The sequence below is a fragment of the Procambarus clarkii genome, chromosome 3 (genome assembly GCF_040958095.1).
Source record: "Procambarus clarkii isolate CNS0578487 chromosome 3, FALCON_Pclarkii_2.0, whole genome shotgun sequence".
NCBI lineage: Eukaryota > Metazoa > Arthropoda > Malacostraca > Decapoda > Cambaridae > Procambarus > Procambarus clarkii.
In genome coordinates, this window is record NC_091152.1 from 15,774,280 (window position 1) to 15,800,413 (window position 26,134).

At 47.0% G+C, this 26,134-nt stretch overlaps 2 protein-coding genes across 3 annotated transcripts in view; one reads left to right on the forward strand and one right to left on the reverse strand.

Moving 5' to 3' along the window:
• The window catches only part of LOC123760900 (uncharacterized), a 143,554-nt gene that overhangs the window by 37,790 nt on the left and 79,630 nt on the right, over window positions 1–26,134 (forward strand). The window contains exon 2 of one of the 2 annotated variants that reach the window (XM_045746719.2): window positions 3,684–3,760. The exons of the other annotated variant lie outside the window; for it this stretch is intronic. The gene's annotated coding sequence lies outside the window, so the exon portion shown is untranslated. The remainder of the gene's footprint in view (window positions 1–3,683; window positions 3,761–26,134) is intronic. 2 annotated transcript variants of the gene reach the window in all.
• Window positions 1–26,134, reverse strand: part of LOC123760903 (uncharacterized) — a 50,677-nt gene that overhangs the window by 15,558 nt on the left and 8,985 nt on the right. The gene's annotated exons all lie outside the window — the stretch shown is intronic.

A 26,134-nucleotide genomic window follows, 5' to 3' on the forward strand; every position in this document is an offset into this window, starting at 1 on the left:
CAGGCGCGAGAGGTTTGGTGGGTTACTTGGGTTCACACGTTTCTGGTTAGGTTAGGAGGCTGGATTTTTTACGGAGTGGCAGGTCATGAAGAATGTTATTTGTTCAGTTCTGTGGCTCAGGGGCCCTCTTGTGTCACGGGGGCCCTCTTATGTCACGGGGGCCCCTCTTGTGTCACGGGGTCCTCTTGTGTCACGGGGGGCCTCTTGTGTCACGGGGGGCCTCTTGTGTCACGGGGGGCCTCTTGTGTCACGGGGGGCCTCTTGTGTCACGGGGGGCCTCTTGTGTCACGGGGGGCCTCTTGTGTCACGGGGGGCCTCTTGTGTCACGGGGGGCCCTCTTGTGTCACGGGGGGCCTCTTGTGTCACGGGGGGCCTCTTGTGTCACGGGAGCCCTCTTGTGTCACGGGGGGCCTCTTGTGTCACGGGAGCCCTCTTGTGTCACGGGGGGCCTCTTGTGTCACGGGGGGCCTCTTGTGTCACGGGGGCCCTCTTGTGTCACGGGGGCCCTCTTGTGTCACGGGGGCCCTCTTGTGTCACGGGGGCCCTCTTGTGTCACGGGGGCCCTCTTGTGTCACGGGGGCCCTCTTGTGTCACGGGGGCCCTCTTGTCTCAGTGCATACGGTTTGGGATCAGTTTTTTGGGAGATCTTTGCTTCTAGGCAGACGGGAGATGGACAGGTGCTCGACGGTCAGACGGATCGAGGACAGTTCTAAGGACAGACGCGTCCAGGACAGAATCAGTGTGAGATTTCAATGGTTTCAGATTTAGCTACTCAGGACGACGTGTCCATGTAGCACGGGCTATGGTGAGCCCGTAATTGAGTTTGGTTATACATGATAACCTTGCCACGGAGGTCCTCTTGTGTTTATAAAGCAAGTGAACGTGTCCTGGTGTTCCTTCAGGTTAATGTCTTGTCACCAGTCGCTTACCTCCGCTCTTTTCTGACTTCTTTGTAATATATAAGGGCATGTGGGGGGGGGGGGTGTATGTGGTTTTTATTATTATTATTTTCTACCACAGACATGGGCACACATTTACAATGCTAAGCAGCACATATACATTTTTCTTCTGACCTCCATGGACAGGGTGAGAGATCTGTTAAACATATAGTTCAGGGGTTTATTGAACAAGTTCAATGTGTATGTGTGGGGGGGGGGCTATGTATGTGCAGGTGGCTGTGTATGTGTGGGGGGAGGGGTTATGTATGTGCAGGTGGCTGTGTATGTGTGTGGGGAGGGGTTATGTATATGTGGGTGGCTGTGTGTGTGGGGAGGGGTTATGTATATGTGGGTGGCTGTGTATGTGTGAGGGGGAGGCGTTATGTATCTGTAGTGAGTCGTGTGTGTTTGTGTAGATGGGTGGATATGTTTGTGGCAAGGGGGGGAGGGGTGGATCTGCGTGTCGGGGGAAAGTGTGAGAGAGAATGAGTGAGAATTTGATTAATTTCACGTAGTGTTCGGTGGTTGTTCTCACGGCATGGGCTGCGAGGAGCCGCCGAAGTGTTCCCTGTTACAAAGAATATACTGTAACACGCGCTGAGGTTCAGTAACAGCTTTACCTGAAGATTTAGCTTTTGTGATATTTTAAAGTATTACAGTTATTCATAATATTGCAATTGCATCTGAGATTATGGCTAAAATATTGAACATTCTCCGTTATCAAAGGAATAGTCTTTTGTCAGCGAGTCCTTTCTTTTAAATATTGAGTGGAGAGGAGAGATGTGCGTTGGGTGCCTTTGTACTTACCTGTCGTGGCCGACGGGGAAGTGAGGTCTAGATGGTTATCTTGAGATGATTTCGGGGCTTTAGTGTCCCCGCGGCCCGGTCCTCGACCAGGCCTCCACCCCCCAGGAAGCAGCCCGTGACAGCTGACTAACACCCAGGTACCTATTTTACTGCTAGGTAACAGGGGCATAGGGTGAAAGAAACTCTGCCCATTGTTTCTCGCCGGCGCCTGGGATCGAACCCAGGACCACAGGATCACAAGTCCAGCGTGCTGTCCGCTCGGCCGACCGGCTCCCCACAGATGCCCCGCCTTGCTGGCCTTGTTGTATCTATTACTGTAGATTTATCTATTCTGACGTTCAAAATCTTTGTCGAATCTGGCCTTAAAGTTGTGGAAGAAGGTGCAACAGATTCTTTCAGTACCTTCCACCTGTTGAACACTCTTATTACGTTTTCGGCTCACTTGCGTATCTAGATTCCATTTGTGTCCTCTCGGGACACAAATGGACACGGGAGCCGGTCGGCCGAGCGGACAGCACGCTGGACTTGTGATCCTGTGGTCCTGGGTTCGATCCCAGGCGCCGGCGAGAAACAATGGGCAGGGTTTCTTTCACCCTATGCCCCTGTTACCTAGCAGTAAAATAGGTACCTGGGTGTTAGTCAGCTGTCACGGACTGCTTCCTGGGGGTGGAGGCCTGGTCGAGGACCGGGCCGCGGGGACACTGAAAAGCCCCGAAATCATCTCAAGATAACCTCTCGTCCCGGTTTATCTCTGAAGCTGTCGTTGTCCGCCTTATAAGTTCCCCACAATATGTTGTAGCTGTGTTTCTTCTGTCCTCGTGAGTGGTGGGAGCTTCTTCCCTTAATCTAACCTTATAGCTTAACCTTCTTATTAGCTCCAACACTAATCTTGTTACAAACATCTGTTCTTTTTCCATTTTTGGTTTTAAACCTCAGAAGGTCCGGATTCCAGGCCAGTGCTGCATATTCCAATGTTACTCAAGCTAAGGCTGTGTAGATTGGTCTGAAAGAGCAAAAATTTAGTTTTTGCAACAATGTTCTAATGTTTGCCATAGTCCCATATGCTGCCTCTGGTGGCAGATAATGGAACTGTATCCATTTGCAGGCGATGAGTCACAATAACGTGGCTGAAGTATGTTGACCAGACCACACACTAGAAGTTGAAGGGACGACGACGTTTCGGTCCGTCCTGGACCATTCTCAAGTCGATAGAATGGACCATTCTCAAGTAAATCGACTTGAGAATGGACAGAAAGAGACGGAGAGAATGGAGAATGGAGACGGACCGAAACGTCGTCGTCCCTTCAACTTCTAGTGTGTGGTCTGGTCAACTGTATCCATTCCCTAATCTCCCTCTCTTTGAGATTCCTGTTCTTATCTTTCCCTTATTGTGTATATACCTCGTGTTCTTCTTCATCTCTTTCCCGTCGTCATTACCTGACACTTGTTGGGAATGAATTCTAGCAACTATTTATTTTCTCTTGTAGTTTGTCCAGGTGCTTACGTGATTTTCATCAGTGTCCTTGGTGATCACTTTGCTCATTAGGTTCCGTCGTCTGCATACTTAGGGGGGGTAGAAATAGCCTAAGCTACTCTATCCCTTTGAGATGTATTTTTTCTTGTCTCGATAAACATACTTGAACTTGTCTGCATACATTATCATGTACGAGTTCACTCCCTCAGTTAAGTCATTTACATAAATTAAGAGCAATTGGATTCTAGAGGGAATTCTGCCTTGAGGGACTCCACTTGTTACATTTCTCCAGCTCGAAACTTCTTGTGTGTGTGTGTATGACCCTCTGTCCTGCGTGGCACTGAATACTAGCATTATCCTCACTTTAATAAGGCTTAATTGAAATCCTCAGATTAGGCAAAATTGTAATGAATTTTGTCAATAAAGATGTTAATAATATCTGACTGTGACTGTTTTCTTTCCAGGTAATCCTCTTACCCAGTTCAGTGTCTTCCCAGTTATCCAGTCGGCTTCTCCATCTTGTGCACCAGTCTTTTCTGAGGTACAGTATCAAATGTTTTTTGACTCTTTAGGAAAACAGTTTTGTTAGAGTTCTCACCGTTCTCGAAAACGCTGGACATGTGATACAATGTAACCGAGTTTGGAGAAAATTTGTGAACGAACGTATTAGTCCGTTAGTCATTCCTGAAACCTGTGACTTCAAGAAATGTATTCAGTGTCATCGCCATTTGAAGGTAAAGTTGACCCTCAGGAGAAAGCGGTAAGCTAGTATATCATTTAGAAAGGATGTGAGGACCAGGAACGGGGATGTGAGGACCAGGAACGGGGATGTGAGGACCAGGAACGGGGATGTGAGGACGAGGAACGGGGATGTGAGGCAGGAGTGAATGAACTGTGCCCAACAATTTGCACCATGGCAAGTTGAAGGCCTTGCTGCCAGAAGCGAGGGCGCCGCTGTCCCGACTCCATGACCCCAGCTGAGCAATTGTTGTTCGTTGTTTTAGATTCAGCTACTGGGAACAAAAGTTGCAAGTAGCACAGGCTATGGTGAGCCCGTTGTGAACTTACCTGGCTTCCCATTCAATAACATAATGTTTAAGTGATCTTTTAACAGTTTTTAAAACCTGGTCTTCTGCACAATCAACTATGTAATCATTTCATTGAATTTGGTATATTGGAAGACATACTATGAATCATTCCTAAATTTGCTTTTTCACCCTATTATTATTTTTTGTAACACCATCTCTCACGAATCGACACCTGTAGTGTTTGTCAGTGAACAATAGAAACCTTTATTTAATTTGGTTGAAAATCATAGTTGATCACTTGGGAAACCACTTACCAGTTTCATAAGTGATTTAATAATTGCCTGAGTGAATGAGATAGGTCTATGACGTGAGCAGGTCACTCGTGTCTGAACTAAAGGTAAATTTCGTTTTTAAGAGGATTGTAAATAATGTAAATGTAAATAATGTAAATTTACAATGTAACATTGTAAATATTGTATTGTAGGCACTTACGGCCGGATATGTTAATGGTTCTCGTGCAGTGAGCTAATTGCTCTAGGACCGGAGACGTTTGAGTGTGTCAAGTGGGCATTAATTTAGAGTCAAGCGTAATTGTATACCAGCATTAATAGGTACAGGAGCTTGTGCTTGGGACTACAGTCGGAGGGTTTATCCTACCATATACACTCATCATCAGCTACTGGGAATGGAAGGCGCGCTGCCGAGTAATGCCACCTGGTGACGGGTGCGCGCCAGGCGGGAGGGTCGCGGGCAGGCCCAGTACGGGGGTGGTGTTGTGTTCATCTACTTCACTTTCTCTCTCTCTTTGCTATCTTATTCACTCTTGTGTTGATGATATCCTCAAAATGCTTCCGGAGTCTGCCAGTGCAGACTGCTTATCACATGCCTCTGTATGACTAACCATCCTGTGTGATGGGTATTTTATAGCATCACCTAGTTAGCTTTTTTGACACACTGTACTCCCCTTCCTATAGTCTAGGGTAACTGCACTAATGCAGATGTACCTAATGTATTTATAAAAAAAAAATTCACTCTCTCCTCCAGTTTCAGCCACAAGCAAGACGTTACAAAATTACCATTAAAAATTTGTGGTATTTGAAAACTTAAAACAATCGGGTAATTAAATGTCAGCCTCGTCCATTAGCCAATTAATATTTTTATATAAGGATTATTTGCTAAATACATAAAACATGTATCACTTTTTTACTAATATTAATGGCACGATATCTATATTTAATACTTTTTTTTACGGTAATCATCAGCAGTGTCTGTAGAGCAAAGTAATATTGAGATAGTGATTGGATAATTTTTTATAATTATCAGGGGAAGGCGTCAAGCCATTACGACTTCATAGCACTTGGAAGGAGTCAGGATAAGGATTTGGGGCGGAACGAGGGGGCAGGAATGGTGCATAGTTATGGAGAGTGACGTTACAGTTGGGTTCAGCATTTTCTGTTTTTTTTTTTTTCTGTAGTGACTTGATTTGGTGTTGGACCTTAGACATGTCAGTCTCTGGAAGGTTAATAATGCCTCCACAATATTATACTGACCAAGCATCAAGTATACTCACCAACAAGTATACTCTAGGCTTGAACATAGTTTAGGACTGTCGTAAACTGTCGGTGTATTTACACGGATTGGGCGATTGTTGGTTGCCTTGTCGGGTGGTTGTTTGTCACTGCAGGGTGACTGTTTTCCAGTCTCAGTATGGGAGACTTGCGTGCCGCCACTAAGGAGGAAGGACTCGGCTGGGCTGACATTTACCTGTCGGGTGGATATTGGCGTCGTCAGCAACACTGTTTGCAGTTATGGGTGTGACAGTGGAAGATCTCGTCGGTCTACAGGTGGTTCGTGACGACAGAGTAGTTGTGAAGTTCGCCGCGAGTGGCTTGTTCTGGAGGTTTCTCGACCAGTATGAGGACAAGGTGGTGGGGCTTAGCAACGGTCTTGGCTCTGTGTCTGTGACGAATTTGAGTGTGGAGTACACATACGTGTTTATTAAGAATGCGCCGTTTGAAATGTCTGAGGATCTTCTCCGTCGGGCTCTTGCCAGGTATGTGTGGACTCTATTCGTGCCTGTAGATACACAACCGGGGACGTCAAGGGGCTCGGTAATGGTTACAGAACGGCTAAGATGGTTCTTCATGGGAATGTACCTTCTTCTCTCGCTCTTGCTGGCTTTACGGTCTGCTTCTCCTACTGTGGGCAGACTCGGACGTGTTTTAAATGTGGCCACGTTGGACAGTTGGCTGCTGCCTGCGACACTCGGGTGTATGATCGGGTAAATGTGTTTCATGAAGCGGATTTTCCTCCCTTGACCGAAGGGAAGGGAATTTTCAGGATAAAGCACTAAGTCATTTAGACTATATAGCACTTGGAAGGGGTCAGGATAAGGATTTTTGGGGATGGGACAGGGGAAAGGAATGGTGCCCAACCACTTAGACGGTCGGGGATTGAACGCAAACCTGCATGAAGCGAGATTGTCGCTCTACCGTCCAGACCAAGTGGTACCTTTGTGCTCCCTTGACCTAGCGTGAGGATGTCTCGGTTGTGGATGATACCTTGTGAGAAGACAGCCGCGGTGATGGGTGCCCCTTCAGTTAGTGCGGTTGGTGGTGTGGGTGTCGGGGTGGTGGGGGGTGCGGACGCGCCCCCGCCATCGGCTTCCTCACCTCCGCCGGCCCCGTCTCCAGCTCCTGTGTCGCCTGAAGGGTGTGGGCCTGTACCCCCTGTGGATGAGGCTGATGTTTTTCCGGAGCGTGTGTTGCTCGGTGACTTGCGGCCGGCCATAGACTCTATTGGGATGCCTCCTGCTAGGGCCGACAGTTCGGATGATCAGCGGCCTTTGTCCAAGCGTTCCCGGAGAACTAGGAGTGTGTCGCCCCCTCGTGGGTGGGCTGCAGAGTGTGAAGTTGTGGAGGACGATGTGATGGAGGGGCCTGTGGCGCCTACGACGCCTGCTGCTAGTGCCTCCCCTCCCAGGGAGGTTGCCCCCTAGTGGTCGTGACCTCGTGGTGGTCCTCACGAAAACTGTGCGCCGGGAGGCCTCTGATCCTGTGTCCGGTAGTAGGGGCCCTGGCAAATGTGCATTCCCTGTGGTTCCCCCTGGAGTGAAGAACCATGTGACTATCAGTACGGACCTCTGTGGCTACCCTTGTCCGTCCCCTCGTGCTGTACCCTTCCCTGTGGTATCGGCCAATGGAGTCCGGCTCGATGCGTCGCAGACTTTGGAACTTACTGTGTATTGTCGGGTGTATCGGGCGCCGTGGTGCCCCTATACTATCTGGGTGCTGAGGGTGCAGTGTTTTGTTTATGGGGTGCCGGAGCTGATGCCTCAGTCTTGTGTCGCCTGGTAGACCGCTGGCTGATGTTGTCAAGCTCGTTTGGGAGGCGTACTGTTTGCGGTTTCCGAAGAGGGAGTTTCCCGTTAAATATGCGTAGTTTTGTGCTTGCGTTACGTGCTCACGGAACGATTATAACTTATTGTATTGTCTGCAATGTTGTTGTTTTGTTTGCCTAGTTTAGGCCTTTGTGTACATTGTTTTGTTTTGTTCATACTGTAATGTGTTTTCCGTGTGCGTTAAACTGTTATCTTCTGTGTTGTGTTTCTAATGGTGTTCTGTGTGTTTGTGTTTTTTTTTTTTTTTTGCCGGGTTCTGCGTGTTCCGGTATTTTTCATGTGTGTCTGGGTTGTGGTTCCTGTGTGTTCCGGTCGAACGATCGCGTGTTTCTGTACTGTGTGTGTCGGGTGTACCGTCGGTTGTGTGAATTTTGCTTGTTTCATGGGTTCTCATTTACGTTTTGCACTGAAAATTGTCCACTGTGTTTTTATTGTGTTCACGTTTGTTCAGCTTTGGTGTATCATCTGTATTGTATTTGTTCTTTGTTGCTTGCAGGTCACTTGGTGTGTGTTGTTGGGTGGTGTGTGCTGGTGTAAGGGTTTTCTTTTGGCGCTTCGGTGCCTTAATGTTGTCATGCTTTCCTTGTCATGTATTTGCTTTATAAAAAAAAAAAAGTGTATTTACACTGAGAAGCGGGATACACCTTGATGAACACGTCCCTGATCAAGAAACTCGGTACGTGGGGAACACGTAATGACGCGTGGAATAATATGTAAAGGAAACATTTCCTTTCCTGCACGTGGAGCCAGACATATAAAGCGTCTTAAAATAAAGCGATGGTATCATCTTTACGGGTTTACACTATCAAATTTTGTCACTTTTGGCCTTCGAAGAAAGGAGAAACACTGGAGCTAAAATAGTTCCCGGTTATGACAATTCAATTTCTTTATTATGCACCCCATACCCATCCCGTGGGCGGTGGTGTAAAGGATTACAGAGACACATAATCGATTCAGGAACTGAACCCTCTAGTTCGTTTAGCTAAGCAAATAAAAAATTTTCACGCTAGTTACAAAATTATTAATGTTATATATACATGTACACATTCTCATACATACATGTACATATATACGTATACATATATACATACATATGGTTATGACACCTGTGTAGGGAGGCGGGAATGACCAGGTCCACTTCACGAGGTGTTGTGGTGGTGGCTGGGATGATTGATTGATGGAAATTAAGCCACCCAAAAGGTGGCACGGGCATGAATAGCCCGTAAGTGGTGGTGGCCCTTTTGAGCCATTACCAGTATCAAGAGCTGATACGGGAGATCAGTGGAGGTGCGACTGCACCCTGCGTGACGGGAGATGTCTCCCCCGTGGTGGCAGGGGAAGACCAACTTCCCAAAATCATGTTTCATTACTCCAGTAATATTTTGCGACGTTTGCACTTCATAAAAGTTTCTGATCATTGACCTTTTTTTAACGTTATTTTTTCGTTATAAATGTGCGCAAGTGTGGTAGGTAACGGTAAAACATATTCTAAAAAAGATATGAACGTCATTACCAACAGCGCTTTTTTTTAAAGAAACAAAAAAAGGTCGTAAAGTTTATTATCTGTTATTCAAAAGCTGTTTTGCGAGTCAGATAATCGCTCTTTTCCACTTTTTTTATGAGACAAAGCTGCTTGTTCTTGTGTTACGTTATCACCAGTGTTGAACACTTATTTTGTTATTAATTATCACAGTGAGAGGAAATTGTCACTGGTATCGTGTGACGGGAATACCCGCCCGTGACGTGTGGGTTAATATACCCGCCCGTGACGTGTGGGTTAATATACCCGCCCGTGACGAGTGGGTTAATGTACCCGCCCGTGACAGTGGGTTAATGTACCCGCCCGTGACGAGTGGGTTAATGTACCCGCCTGTGACTAGTGGGGTTACTACCCGCCCGTGACTAGTGGGTTAATATACCCGCCCGTGACTAGTGGGGTTACTACCCGCCCGTGACTAGTGGGTTACTACCCGCCCGTGACGAGTGGGTTAATATACCCGCCCGTGACTAGTGGGGTTAATACCCGCCCGTGACTAGTGGGTTACTACCCGCCCGTGACGAGACCTGCATGTGGTATCCGGTCACCTGATTTACCACTCCGAAAAAAAATCCAACCTCCTAACATAACTAGAAAAGTAGAAACCCAATCAACCCACCTAACCTGTCGAGCCTGGTGCATAGAAAACGAAGTGAGTCGATACTTTGAGTTGATTATCATAACGTATAAAACGCGACGTATTAGTTGAGAGGTTGAGTTGCCCTAGGAGTTCCAAGCTGTTCCTTTAAGTACTGCAGACAGGTGTAGGTGGGTGGTTATCTTGAGGTTATCTTGAGATGATTTCGGGGCTTTAGTGTCCCCGCGGCCCAGTCCTCGACCAGGCCTCCACCCCCAGGAAGCAGCCCGTGACAGCTGACTAACACCCAGGTACCTATTTTACTGCTAGGTAACAGGGGCATAGAGTGAAAGAAACGCTACCCTTTGTTTCTCGCCGGCGCCCGGGATCGAACCCGGGACCACAGGATCACAAGTCCAGTGTGCTGTCCGCTCGGCCGACCGGCTCCCTCCTGGTGCCTGAAGTCACGATGTCCTCATTGAACTGAGCATTTAGATGAGTACATCTAGATGTACTCATCTAGATATACTCATATAGATGTACTTATCTAGATGTGGATGCAAGGTAGAGTCTAACTCTGCCTCCTGATTTTTGTGTAGATGAGTGCAGTGTATTAGATCATCCTAGAGGACTTCATCTCGAGTATACCACTGTTCTACAGCCCTAACACTGAAGTATCTCTCTCTCCTCTCTCTCTCTCTCTCTCTCTCTCTCTCTCTCTCTCACAGCTCTGTGAACCATTAGTGTGTCTAATTACTATCTGTGTCCTCCTCCTTTTGCTCTTCCCAATTTTGAATATTGTTATTTTGTCAATCCTCCTTAGAATCTTGCATGTCGTGGTCATGTCTACTTTATTTCCCCCTCTAGCCACTCCGTAAAAAATGCAGCTGTTTTACCCAAGCAGAATCGTGAACACCCAAACAACCCTCCACACCCTTCGAGACTCCTGCATAATAATCGCTAATATGACTGTTGTTTAATTTTTACCAATACGTCGCATTTGTTACGGATTGGTGAACTCCGTGGGAAATGGTACGTGGTTGCAACCCGTTCTCGCACTTTCGTATAGTCAATATTGACTTATTAAATACGTGCATATGTGACATACTACTTTATTGTGAATATTTTAGTTTACCTTAAAAAGCTTCATAGAAACACCGACCTTACCTAACCTTCTTAGTATGTTAAGATAAGCATCTTATTGCTTCGTAATTACAATTATTACTTAACCTATTATAGGTATAGATTAACGAGGCGAGGATTGGGTGGGGACGGACACCAATCAGCTGTATCCCTAATCCTAGCCACGCCGCCCCCCCCCACCCTCGGGGGCTTGATTAAGGTAACGAGGCAGGGAAGGGAAGCGCTTAAACTTGGGGAAGATGAATGGTTTGGGAGAGGGAAAGGTGTAGGGGGGATGGGACAGGATAAGTGAAGAGAGGGAAGTGGAATGGGTGTGAAGTTGGGAAGAGGGGGTGGGGGGGGGGGGGCTAGACAAATGGGAACTGGGTGGGATGGGGTGGTAGTGGGGGGGGGGGGGGAGCGTGAAGTCACTCTCCAAGTTGCATCACTCACCTCTCCTCACCCCTCACCTTACCTCACATTACCTCACCCCTCACCTCTCCTCACCCCTCACCTTACCTCACCCCTCACCTCTCCTCACCCCTCACCTCTCCTCACCCCTCACCTTACCTCACCCCTCACCTCACCTCACCCCTCACCTCTCCTCACCCCTCACTTTACCTCACCCCTCACCTCTCCTCACCCCTCACTTTACCTCACCCCTCACTTTACCTCACTTTACCTCACCCCTCACCTTACCTCATTCCTCGCTTCTCCTCACAACATTGCTTTTCCACATCAACATAAAGTAATTGTATAATTAATTGAATAATTAAAAGTGACAAAGTGTTAGACAAGTCAGGTCGAGTGTTGACGTTCCATCACGCTACTGTTGTCTGAGTGCGTGCGCGCGCGCCTGTGTGCGCGCGTACGTGTACTCCATGTGCTTCACTGCGCATCTGTGTGCTCACCTAGTGCTTGCGGGGGTTGAGCTTTGGCTCTTTGGTCCTGCCTTGTTAAGATATATAATATAAAAGGCGTACGAAAAATGAGATGATAGTGGCGGGTTTAGAGGAGTGAGAGTTTAGTGGTGTGTGAGAGTTTAAGAGGTGTGAGAGAGTTTAAGAGGTGTGAGAGAGTTTAAGAGGTGTGAGAGAGTTTAAGAGGTGTGAGAGAGTTTAAGAGGTGTGAGAGAGTTTAAGAGGTGTGAGAGAGTTTAAGAGGTGTGTGAGAGTTTAGACGTGTGTGAGAGCTTTAGAGGTAAGAGAGTTTTAGACGTGAGAGAGTTTAGAGGTATGAGAGCGGGAAATATGCGATGATCATTGTAGCGTGAGAGACTTGGAAGCGTCTTAGCACCACCTCCCCCGGGACCCTCTACTCCTCCAGTACACCTCTCACCTGGAGGTAGAAATAGCCTAAGCTACTCTATCCCTTTGAGATGTATTTCTTTCTTGTCTCAATAAACATACTTGAACCTCTCACCATATCCACAGTCTCGCATATAATAGAGAAAAGTGAATTTGCGTTACGGGCTCACTATAGCCCGTGCTACATGGATACTTCGTTCTGAGTAGCTAATTATAAAACAACAATGTGAAATTGCGTCTGAAAACAAAATGATTCGGTCAATGGGATTGGGCATCGTGGGGTCAGGTCAGTAACTGGGTGGGTGACCGTACGAGAACGTTTTGCCCTTTTTTGTTGAGATATATACAAGAGTTGTTACATGGTTGTAGAGCCACTAGTACGCGTAGCGTTTCGGGCAGGTCCCTGGAATACGATCCCCGCCGCGAAGAATCGTTGTTACAACCAAGTACACATTTTACTGTTGCGTTAAACAGAGGCTACGGTTAAGGATTTGCGTCCAGTAAATCCTCCCCGGCCAGGATACGAACCCATGACAAAGCGCTCGCGGAACGCCAGGCGAGTGTCTTACCACTACACCACGGAGACTTGCCACTACACGATTTCAACCGCCAAGATAAATTAACTTACTTCCTGTCCGTTACTATGTATATGTATACCAGTATGATTTGTCTCGCGTGTTTGTCCTCGCCTAGTTGTGCTAACAGAGTCGGGCTGCAGCTCTTGCACCCGGCATTTCCAGCCGCCCGTTAGCTAACTCTCCAAAACCTAAATATATGACACAACCCCGCTGCTGTGCCAGGTAAGTCCACTACGGGGTCACCATCTTGAGTTATCTTGAGATGATTGACCAGGCCTCCACCCCCGGGAAGCAGCCCGTGACAGCTGACTAACACCCAGGTACCTATTTTACTGCTAGGTAACAGGGGCATAGGGTGAAAGAAACTCTGCCCATTGTTTCTCGCCGGCGCCCGGGATCGACCCCGGGACCACAGGATCACAAGTCCAGCGCGCTGTCCGCTCGGCCGACCGGCTCCCTGGTGAGGAGCAGCAAGGGATAAACTCCTAATATATCACTCGCAAATAAATGTATTGTGCAACAAAGTACCATTATGGTTGAGAGTAAACATGGAGAGCAAAGTTGATGGATGCAGGAACCACACTGCTGACAAAGCAGAGGAATATGGGGGTGGACTGGTCCGCCCCATATAGTCGTCCATCCGCCCCATATAGTCGTCCCTCCGCCCCATATAGTCGTCCATCCGCCCCATATAGTCGTCCATCCGCCCCATATAGTCATCCATCCGCCCCATATAGTCATCCATCCGCCCCATATAGTCGTCCATCCGCCCCATATAGTCATCCATCCGCCCCATATAGTCATCCATCCGCCCCATATAGTCATCCATCCGCCCCATATAGTCATCCATCCGCCCCATATAGTCGTCCATCCGCCCCATATAGTCGTCCATCCGCCCCATATAGTCATCCATCCGCCCCATATAGTCGTCCATCCGCCCCATATAGTCGTCCATCCGCCCCATATAGTCGTCCATCCGCCCCATATAGTCGTCCATCCGCCCCATATAGTCGTCCATCCGCCCCATATAGTCGTCCATCCGCCCCATATAGTCGTCCATCCGCCCCATATAGTCGTCCATCCGCCCCATATAGTCGTCCATCCGCCCCATATAGTCATCCATCCGCCCCATATAGTCATCCATCCGCCCCATATAGTCATCCATCCGCCCCATATAGTCATCCATCTGCCCCATATAGTCATCCATCCGCCCCATATAGTCATCCATCCGCCCCATATAGTCATCCATCCGCCCCATATAGTCATCCATCTGCCCCATATAGTCATCCATCCGCCCCATATAGTCATCCATCCGCCCCATATAGTCGTCCATCCGCCCCATATCAGACTCTGGATGCAGGCGATGAGTCACAATAACGTGGCTAAAGTATGTTGACCAGACCACACACTAGAAGGTGAAGGGACGACGACGTTTCGGTCCGTCCTGGACCATTCTCAAGTCGATTGCGACTTGACTCAAGACAATCGAGACTTGACTCAAGACAATCGACTTGAGAATGGTCCAGGGAGCCGGTGGCTGAGCGGACAGAACACTAGACGCGTGATCCTGTGGTCCCGGGTTCGATCCCGGGCGCCGGCGAGAAACAATGGGCAGAGTTTCATTCATCCTAATGTTACCTAGCAGTAAATAGGTACCTGGAAGTTAGTCAGCTGTCACGGGCTGCTTCCTGGGGGTGGAGGTCTGGTCGAAGACCGGGCCGCGGGGACAGTAAAGCCCCGAAATCATCTCAAGATAACCTCAAGATAGGACGGACCGAAACGTCGTCGTCCCTTCACCTTCTAGTGTGTGGTCTGGTCAACAGACTCTGGATCTGTTACTCTGAGGATATCAGGAAAACATAATTATACTAACACTGTGAGGTAGCGACCATTGCATTAGCTTGAAGATATCGTCGAGCAGATGGGACCAGATGAAAGCAAGAGCGTAAAAGGGCGCGAAACTACAGACGGAGACTACAGCAGGATAAAGAACTGTTTGCAGGATGTTCAGTAAGGAAAATCCAAAAATACATTAGAGGGAAAATAGTAAATGAAGTAAAATATGAAGTGAGAACTTGTGCAGAAGCCACGAGCCATGTTCATCTAACTCAGAAGAACAACCGACGAGTAGAACAACATCTGCTGTTGTTGAACAGCGGTGAGAAGCAACAAGCAAGAGCCACCAATACTTGGATCAAATATCATCAGCGCCTGGTGGAGGTCGATAGTAAATATCCAAGGGGAGCCAGACATAAGTGCACAATAGTGAGGTGAGAGAGACAGACGCCAACACAGGTGAGACACAGACGCCAACACAGGTGAGACACACAGACGCCAACACAGGTGAGAGACACGGACGCCAACACAGGTGAGAGACACAGACGCCAACACAGGTGAGAGACACAGACGCCAACACAGTGAGAGGCACAGACGCCAACACAGTGAGAGGCACAGACGCCAACACAGGTGAGAGACAGACACCAACACAGAACAGTACAGCAGGAAAAGCAAAGGAACATCCCAGGTTAAAGACGACGTGATTAAGTAGAGCCGAGACGGAGGAATCCTCCCGATGGCTGATTAAGAGACCAAGGGTGAGAGAATAATCAGTAGATGCAACATTATGTCGTATAGTAATCACAACAAGAGGCAAACACACTATTGGAGACTCGGTGGTAACAAACTCGCCAAGCGCCTCACGACCGATTTGGTTTAGGTTCGTGTCCCGGCGCCAAACCTTAACTGGTCGCCCCCCCCCCCCTTTGTTCAACTAACAGTAATGGGGGTCCCTGGTTGTTAAACCATTAGCGGGTCGTATTCCAGGGAGAACTAGTAGGGTAAGGCTTACCATGAGCTACGGGAAGGGCAAGCTCTCAGCCTGCTAACAGGAGTCACAAGTCGTCTGTTCCTGTATCCACCTGTGTATAAAATAAATAAATAAAAAACCAGGACCAATAAAAGGAGTGGTGTGAGAGAGCCGTCGTCCTGTGCAGGGAAGGACGCCTGCTCAGTGATCCTTAAAGGTTCAGCCAGCAGTAATTGGCCCCCAGATTATAATTGGCGGGTCGTGTTCCAGGAAAAATTAGTAGCATAAGTCTTAATATGATATATTGAAAGATAATTCTAAACTTCCCAATACGAGTCAGAAGTCACCTCCAGTGTACAAAACACAAATTCCAGAAGAACAGTAGAGCCAGACCAGGTATCACGGAAGGAGACTACAGAAGTTGTCTGTAATCTGATAAATAGAACATTCAGTAAAACATTGGAGATTCTGAAAATCTGGAGTCGTCAAACGTAATCCATATATTCAAGAACAACAACATTGTCACACATACACATTCGACTAAAAATAGCGTAGAAAGTAATAAGAGAGAGAGAATAGCGGAGGCCCTGGTTATCTTGAGGTTATCTTGAGATGATTTCGGGGCTCACAAGTCGAGCCTGGCCTCGGGCCGGGCTTGGGGAGTAGAAGAACTCCCAGAACCCCATCAACCAGGTATCAACCAGGGCTTTAGTGTCCCCGCGGCCCGGTCCTCGACCAGGCCTCCACCCCCAGGAAGCAGCCCGTGACAGCTGACTAACACCCAGGTACCTATTTTACTGCTAGGTAACAGGGGCATAGGGTGAAAGAAACTCTGCCCATTGTTTCTCGCCGGCGCCTGGGATCGAACCCGGGACCGCAGGATCACAAGTCCAGCGTGCTGTCCGCTCGGCCGACCGGCTCCCCTGCCGGAGGAGCAACACCGGTCAAGAAGGGTAAATCATATCTCACACACTTAAAACTTCTTTAAAAACGGCGCTTAAGAATCTAAAGGAGGATATTCAGACTTCCACATGCTATGTTAGACCAGTACTAGAACACGCAGTACCAGTCTGGACAAGCGTTCCGAAAGGCTCGGTCATTTTGTGTAAAGTATGGAGGTCGTAGAGTCATATGGAAGTACTCGCTCTCAGTACTGGTGGTAAACGTTGACCAGAAGATACGCACGTAACCCCTGTCCATAATGTAAATAATACCGAACGCAAACCTGAAGTCATGTATATGTACCAACCACAGACGGAAAAGGCGGTCGTCGTCGCGTGGTACATTCTCAACGCCTCCCACTCGTTCCCTCTCATCGTCTAATGTGAAGGTTGTGACCAGCTGTGTGGAGGTTGTGACCAGCTGTGTGGAGGTTGTGACCAGCTGTGTGGAGGTTGTGACCAGCTGTGTGAAGGTTGTGACCAGCTGTGTGGAGGTTGTGACCAGCTGTGTGGAGGTTGTGACCAGCTGTGTGGAGGTTGTGACCAGCTGTGTGAAGGTTGTGACCAGCTGTGTGGAGGTTGTGACCAGCTGTGTGGCGGTTGTGGCTTACCTCTGGTCGTGGTCCACAGGTAAGCTACTGTCACCCTCGGAATCCCCAGTTGCGAGTCAAGAACAAAGCCAACTGTACTGCGAGACACTATGAATGTGTACTGCCGTTTGTGACTCTATGTCTGGGGCTCTAAAGACGGTGTTCTCAGGTTGAGCACAGAACACTGGGAGCGACCGTGCTCACTCTGGCGTTAGTTAACGTAGTCCCAAGTCCACGGCCCAATGGTAAGCGAGAAAGCCGACCCATGACGTCACTCGTCACCTCTCATTGGTCACAACTGGTGATGACGTGAGGTCAGAGCTCTTCCCAGCACCATCTTGTATGTCAGGAACACCAGTCATCATCCTCATTACAATATAATAGAGATCCTAGTCAAATATAGATTACGTTCTCTCGTGTAAGTTGTGGGTGTGTGCTACTCTAGGAGGGGTGAGCCCTGGTGTACTGGACCGTGGAGGTGTAGTACCACTCACCCCTCTCCCCCACTCACCCCTCTCCTCCCCCCACTCACTCCCCCTCTCCCCCCTCTCCTCCCCCCACTCACTCCCCCTCTCCCCCTCTCCTCCCCCCACTCACTCCCCCTCTCCCCCCACTCACTCCCCCAATCCCACAGTGCAGAGGGTGACAGAGGCGAGCAAGTGAGCCAGGCTGAGAGCGTCTAAGGATTAGTGTCTCCAGCGACGCCCGCCACTTGCCTTACAACGCCACCATGATTGGCTCGACCACGGAGGCACTCTCTTGCTGTTTACCCTCCCCCAGCAGACACCCCTTCCCCCAGCAGGCCGCCCCCGGCACGGCCCTCCCTACGGAGGCACGGTCTTCCCTAGGGAGGAGCACGACCTCAGCGCGGGATCTACCAGTGGGTGACCCTTACCCTCCAGACAGCTCCCAAGGGGAAAGAAATGAGCATCAGTGGTGTGGTGGGTAAGTCTCACTACCTTAGGTTAAGCCTGTGATTGAGGGAAGAGGAACTCCCGTGGCGCCTGAGCCTTTAGTCAGTGTTGACAAAGTGGTCCTCTGGTACACTCTGCCTTCACACAAGTCAACCAGTCTCCGTGGTGCAGTGGTAAGACACTCGCCTGGCGTTCCGCGAGCGCTATGTCATGGGTTCGTATCCTGGCCGGGGAGGATTTACTGGGCGCAAATCCTTAACTGTAGCCTCTGTTTAACTCAACAGTAAAATGTGTATTTGGTTGTAACAACGATTCTTCGCGGCGGGGATCGTATTCCAGGGACCTGCCCGAAACGCTACGCGTACTAGTGGCTCTACAAGAATGTAACAATTCTTGTATATATCTCAACAACAAAAAAAAAGTATGTCTTCGTTGTTAGTGGGCAGTGATAACGAAGGTCTTCCCACATGAACCGTTGTTAGTGGTTAGTGATCACTTGTACTAATAGTTTCCCTAAGTACACGACCAACTAATCGGTTTATAGTTAGGTCCCTTAATTACTACTTAGCGAAGAGGGGGGTAATAAGGATTGATATCCAGTTTAGGACTATAGGGCTCGAACCGAGACAAAATCAGTGGTAGGGCTCGGAGACGAGTGTAGCACCACTACGCCACACTCACTGGCCACAACTTCTCTGTTAGAATTCTGGGAAGATAATTCTTGGAATATTTAAATCTATTTTATATTTTTCAGTTTTCATGTTCAATATTTTAGAAATGGTAATTTATGTTGTCATAATTTATATTTTCATTTTTAAATTTGGTAATTTATTTTGTCACACGGAACGGAACTATCAGGGGAAAGCGCCAAGCCATTACGACTATATAGCACTGGGAAGGGGGTCAGGATAAGGATTTGGGATGGGACGGGGGGGAAAGGAATGGTGCCTAACCACTTGGATGGTCGGGGATTGAACGCTGACCTGCATGAAGGGAGACCGTCGCTCTACCGTCCAGCCCAAGTGGTTGATTATCTTGTCATAACTGATATTTTCAACGGTAATTTTTTCCGCAATATTACACCTTCAAAAACTACACAAACAGAAGATATAGATAATCTGTAATTTGTCCGCCTCGGCAGTATTTTTCCCGCGATTATTTCCAGTCGTTAATACAGGAGAGAGAGAGAGAGAGCCCCCAGCCAGGCGCCCGTCAAAGCTCCGATCGGCCGCCACCAGTGAAAAGACCCGTCCTGTGTAAGCCACCGCTGCACCCCCACACTTCTTTCACAGCTCTTTCACACTTCTTTCACAGCTCTTTCACAGTTCTTTCACAGCTCTTTCACATTCACTTCATATTTCTTACGCTAAAACAATTGTGGTTGAGAGGGAGAGGTACGGGGTAAGGGGGGGGGGGGGGGTAGAGGAAGGGGGGGGGGGTGTTTACTATTTATGCCTGAAAGATCATGTTGCTAGCTCCTGGACCCCGACTTTCTAACCGTCAGTTGTCTAATGTTCCTATTTTTTTTCCTCTGTTTATATCCGCTATATATATTTTCTCCCCCCCCCCCCCCCTCACACACATCCCCAGGATGCATGCCGGAACAACTTACTAACTCCCAGGAACTTATTTACTCTTAAGTAAACAGAGGCATCAGATGAAAGAAACTAATCCACTTGCTACTGCCTTGGCCGGAAATCGAACCCGGGTTCGTGAACTGCGAATCAGGAATGTTGATCGTTCGGCCACGAGGGTTCTGTGTGTGTGTGGGGGGTGGGGTGGAGGGGAGTTTTCAGGGGAAAGCGCCAAGCCATTACGACTATATAGCACTGGGAAGGGGTCAGGATTAGAATTTGGGATGGGACAGGGAAAAGGAATGGTGCCCAACCACTTGGACGGTCGGGGATTGAACGCCGACCTGCATAAAGCTAGACCGTCGCAAGGGGGAGGGGGTGGAGGGGAATAGTGAGAATTGGTTGTGTCTGGGAAAGTGTCGTTGTGCTAATGGCCTACGTGGTGGTCACGTCAGCACAGTAAGAAGGCGTCCATGGTGAGAATGTTGCAGCAGAGTACAACCCGTCCTCGACGCAAGTCCATTCCATCCAGCGGTCGATCCCACAGACGCATTCATAAATTTGTACATGATGTTCAGTCAAAACGGGAATTTTCTCAAATATAAATTAATATTATAATATATTAGCCTTTTGTGCATATATTAGGCATAGGTTAGGTTAGGTGTTTAGGTTCTGTTGGCGATTATTTGTATTTGTAGTACGTGGGTGAAGCATTTATAGCGTTGTGGTTCGAACAGAGGGCGTGAGTGAAGCACTTGTTCCGGAAGTGTTCGAACGAAATCAGTTGTGAGTCTTGTGTAAATAGTTTTTCATTCATAAACAGGGGGTTTGGCGGGTGCATGGAATCACTTTTGGGTCTTTGGAGGACGGGCTGCAGAGTGAGTGAGTGAATCAGTCAGTCAGTCAGTCCCAACAGTGGTTCTTATGGTGTTCCCCCGGTCATCAGGTGCGCCTCCCACCGCTTGGGCAACACTTGCCTCAGCGGGGCTACAGTCGAGCAAGGTAACCATTCTCACGGTGGACAAGCTGGCAAATTACTCGTCTCTACCTGAAAAGAGGTTAATGACCCAAAGAAAATCTCAACCTGTTTAGCATAATGCCGTTTGTTCGAGCTCTGCCAAGGACTGCTCGCGTCTCCTGCCTTCACCATTAATATATAATGACTTACTGTAAATATATAGCTCTTGTAATAGCACTTTCTCTGTAACTAGCTGACATTGTAACTATAAGGTGTGAAGGATAGATGAAATTGTTTATGTAATAATCTAAGATGTATGATAAAGACCTTTTGTGCCCTCTGTAATGCTTTTTTGCGCTACCGCTCACAGGATGGGTATGGGGTGCACAATAAACTAGCCGCCTCCGGCGACAACAATCAAAAAACAAATCCTGCGTTCATAGGGAGCATTATTTTCCAAACGGGTTTCTTAGTGGTAACTTGGCAGGTCAGAAAGCTGAGAAGTACAGCTCTGGTAGTGAGAACACAATACCTGACTTCAGTATCAAACGATTCCCAGTCAAACTATTGAACAGTGCTAGCTTATGATAGATGGGTGGTGTTGGGAGGTGACGTAACACTGGATTATGTAGGTTAGCTTAGCATTTTAAAAGCACCGAATCACCTTCTGTGGTTGATTGTTCAATAAACCCTTGAACTATATGTTTAACACATCTCTAACCCTGTCCATGGAGGACAGAAGAAAATGTATATATATGCTGGTTAGCATTGTAAATGTCTGGCCACGTCTGTGGTAGAAAAAAAAAAAAATGGATTATGATAGAGATTCAAATTATTACTCATAATAAAACATTATAGTGGGATCCAGGAGCATATGAGTTGATCAGGTCATATGACAATGACCCAAAATGGATAACCATGGATTAAAGAACTTGACCGGAAAGCAGAGGGCCGTTTCTAAACGAATTGAGAGTGGGAAAAGTCTTAGTCTCTCAGAAACTACAAGTGTCAAACTAATTAGAAATGTTAAGACTAAATGGGAACAGCTAAACGAAATTATAAAATAAGTATAACAGGGCAGACAATCCAAATCCTATAAGTATTCTCCAGAAATATCAAAGATCAGGAAGAAGACTGAGACAATGAAAACTGAAGCTCATTAGGTAGTTAATGATAATAAAGAAATGGCTTGGAATTTTATACAAGTAGTTTGTGTATATACTTGAGATGACTTGATGTTAAGTCAAGACTTAAGTCAAGATGTGTTGTTTAGCCTGCAGCTAAACAGTTAGACGCAGGTCGAACCGGTCGGCCGAGCGGACAGCACGCTGGACTTGTGATCCTGTGGTCCCGGGCTCGATCCCGGGCGCCGGCGAGAAACAATGGGCAGAGTTTCTTTTACCCTATGCCCCTGTTACCTAGCAGTAAAGTAGGTACCTTGGTGTTAGTCAGCTGTCACGGGCTGCTTCCTGGGGGTGGAGGCCTGGTCGAGGACCGGGCCGCGGGGACATTAAAGCCCCGAAATCATCTCAAGATAACCTCAAGAAGGTGGTGAAGAGGACAAGTTAACTTGTAGTTAACAGATAGGAACTTATTAAATAAGTAAAGACATTAAAGCCCAACAAATCCACGTGGCCAGAGGAAGTATTTACCAGGGTACTTAAAGAATGTAAACAGAGAGCTCAGTGAACTCTTGTCTAGTATATTTAGTATATCAAAGAGTCGAGCAGAGTCGTGGACGGTGCCGATTTTTAAGCGAGATAAATCACTTAGCTATCGTCCAATTATCTTAACATCTACTGTAATTTTGCTTGAATTGATAATTGAAAAAGCCATTCCTTTATATCTTGATACAGGATCACAACAGGATTTAACAATTTTACTCTTATTCCAGTATATTTCAAGGAGTTGACAGGAGGAACGGATGGGTGCTGTCTATACCTTGTCTCTAACAAGGAGTTTGATGCTGTATCTCACCACTCATTGAAAAGCAATTTGTATTGGGGTTATTTTAATTTAGATTACGGGTTGGGTATTTCAAAGAAAGCAAAATTAGCCAAAATGGAGTAAAGTCGGAGTGGGAACAGTGTTAGATGGAGTGTTCCAGAGCTCTGTCCTGTCACCTCTCTTGTGTTCCAGATCTCTGTCCTGTCACCTCTCTTGTGTTCCATGTTAGATGGAGTGTTCCAGAGCACCTCTTGTGTTCCGTGTGCACAATCGATTTAGACAAAAGATTAAATTGCAAAATTTGCAACTTTGCAGACGATACAAAAATAAAGTTGGAAATAAATGCAGACGACTCTAAATCACAAAACGATCCAAATGGGCTTTTTAAAATAACAATAATACAACCCGTTCTCGCACTTTCTTACAGTCAATATTGACTTATTAAATACGTGCATATGTGACATACTAAATATACTAGTTTATCTTGAAAAGCTTCATAGAAAACACCGACCATACCTAACCTTTTTAGTATGTTAAGCATCTCATTGCTTCGTAATTACAATTATTACTTAACCTATACCTATAATAGGTTAAGTAATAATTGTAATTACGAAGCAATAAGATGCTTATCTTAACATACTAAGAAGGTTAGGTAAGGTCGGTGTTTTCTATGAAGCTTTTCAAGGTAAACTAGTATGTTTAGTATGTCACATATGCACGTATTTAATAAGCCAATATTGACTATACGAAAGTGTGAGAACGGGTTGCAATAATGATAAGCTATCAGCTGGATAATGTTGATGTTGTAAAATATGAATGTAAAAAAGGTGTAAGTCATGATTACTTGCGACTGTAAGTCAGAGTTGTAAGTTGTAAGTAAGTCAGAGTCATCTTACTCTCGTTAGGCTGGGGTTAAGTTACTTATTAGTTTTGGTCTCGTAATGTAGAATGAACATCATTTTCACCTCAACTTGTACAGAGAGAAAAAGTACAAAATTAATCCCAGGAATTTGAAACCTTCCTGATTAAGAGAGATTAAAAAAGACTTAATTACTCTTCGTCTTTTTTAAAGAATGTTAAGAGGTGACATTATTGAAATATATTAATGGATGAAAAGCTTTAACAAAAGGGGGTATAATAAGGATTTAAATATATTAACAAACACGTAACAATGGATGTTAATTACACAATTTTAGTGTCGGTACACTCTCACTTTCTTCCCCCCCCCTCACACTTTCTCCCCCTCCCCCCTCACACTTTCTCCCCCTCCCCCCTCACACTTTCTCCCCCTCCCCCCTCACACTTTCTCCCCCTCCCCCTCACACTTTCTCCCCCTCCCCCTCACACTTTCTCCCCCCCCCCATCTACCTCCCTCCCCCATCTACCTCCCTCCCACTTTCATTCCCTCTCTCTACCTCCCTCCCTCCCTCTCTCCTTCTCTCTAGCAGCCGATCGGACATTGTTCGGGTGGTCGTAGTCTTAAGAACCCGGGTTCGATTCCCGGTCGAGGCAGAAACAAATGGGCAGAGTTTTTCATCTGATGCTCCTGTTCACCTAGCATTAAATTTAATTAAGCAGTAAAGTTCCTAGTACAAACCTGGGATTTAGACAGCTGCTACGGCTGCTTCCTGTGTGTGTGTGTGTGTATGTGTATTCTCACCTAGTTGTGCTTGCGGGGGTTGAGCTCTGGCTCTTTGGTTCCGCCTCTCAACTGTCAATCAACTGGTGTACAGATTCCTGAGCCTACTGGGCTCTATCATATCTATATTTGAAGCTGTGTATGGAGTCAGCCTCCACCAAATCACTGCCTAATCCATTCCATCTGTTAACTACTCTGACACTGAAAGCTCTTTTTTGCGTCCCTGTGGCTCATTTGGGTACTCAGTTTTCACCTGTGTCCCCTTGTTCGTGTACCACCCGTGTTAAATAATCCATCCTTGTCTACCCTGTCAATTCCTCTGAGAATTTTGTAGGTAGTGATCATGACTCCTTATTCTTCTGTCTTCCAGCGTCGTGAAGTGCATTTCATGCAGCCTTTCCTCGTAACTCATACCTCTTAGTTCTGGGACTAGCCTAGTGGCATACCTCCGAACTATATCCAGCTTCGTCTTGTGCTCGACAAGGTACGGGTCCATGCTGGGGCCGCATACTCCAGGATTGGTCTTACATATGTGGTATACAAGGTTCTGAATGATTCCTTACACAGGTTCCTGAAGGCAGTTCTGATGTTAGCCAGCCTTGCACACGCCGCAGATTATATTCTGTTTATATGGGCTTCAGGAGATAAGTTTGGTGTGATATCCACTCCTAGATCATCCTCTCTGTCCGTTTTATGAAGGACTTCATCTCCCATTCGGTATCTTGTATCTGGCCTCCTGTTTTCACTGCCTAGTTTCATTTCTTTACATTTACTCGGGTTGAACTTTTGTAGCCATTTGTTGGACCATTCAGTCTCTTTATCTAGGTCATCTTGTACCTTCATACTATCTTCCTCTGTCTTAATCCTCATAATTTTTGCATCACCATCACCCCTCCACAAAAACTACTCGACAGTCAGTCAACTAAACTGTAGCTGTACCAAACATTACAGTTACCCTCAAACACACACTTCTGTTTCCTATAATTACAAATAATAATTTTAATGAACCTTAACCGTGCCTCTGGGTGTCGTATTTAGTAATGCGATGGAACTTGTTTAAGTTAAAAGTTGTCTTGAGTTAACTTGTTAACATTACACTGGTGGGTTGTCACTTGTTACCTCGGCAGAGTATGACCGAGGGGGGGGGGGGGGAGGGAGGGAGGGAGGGAATTATCAGGGGAAAAAGCCAAGCCATTACGACTATGTAGCACTGGGAAGAGATCAGGATAAGGATTTTGGGATGGGAAGGGGGGGGGGGGAAGGAGGTGCCCAACTACTTGGACAGTCGGGGATTGAACACCGACCTGCATGAAGCGAGACCGTCGCTCTACTATCAGCCTAAGTGGTTGAGCACTGGGGAGGGGGGGGGGGGGATGACTGAACGCTGTGTGCAGTGTGACCGGCGGGATTGTGATGATTGACTTCTGTCGCTCTCTGGCTATGAGCATTATTCTTGTGTGTCAAAGCAGTACAATAACTGTTGACCAGACCACACACTAGAAGGTGAAGGGACGACGACGTTTCGGTCCGTCCTGGACCATTCCCAATCGACTTGAGAATGGTCCAGGACGGACTGAAACGTCGTCGTCCCTTCACCTTCTAGTGTGTGATCTGGTCAACATACTTTAGCCACGTTATTGTGACTCATCGCCTGCATGAGTACAATAACTGTAAACTAAATTCCATTTTAATAACTTCAGTGTGTATGATAGTGTACTTGACTTAATTAGATACTAAAGTATCTATTAGCTTCAGCAAGAGGAGATAATAAGCTCTTTCAAAGCGTTCACACTTGTTTGAGTGCCGCAAAAACTTAGAGGAAAATGTTACACTAGAGGATTGACTATTGACCTCTGGAAATACGATGAATGTTGCAAACACACTCGACAGTGTAGTCAAACTCCTCGCTAGAAGGTAGAGAAAGTTGACGCAGACAATGTGTCTCTCAAAATGAAAAAGCCTTTGCATGATCTGAGACAACTAAGGTGTATGCGGAC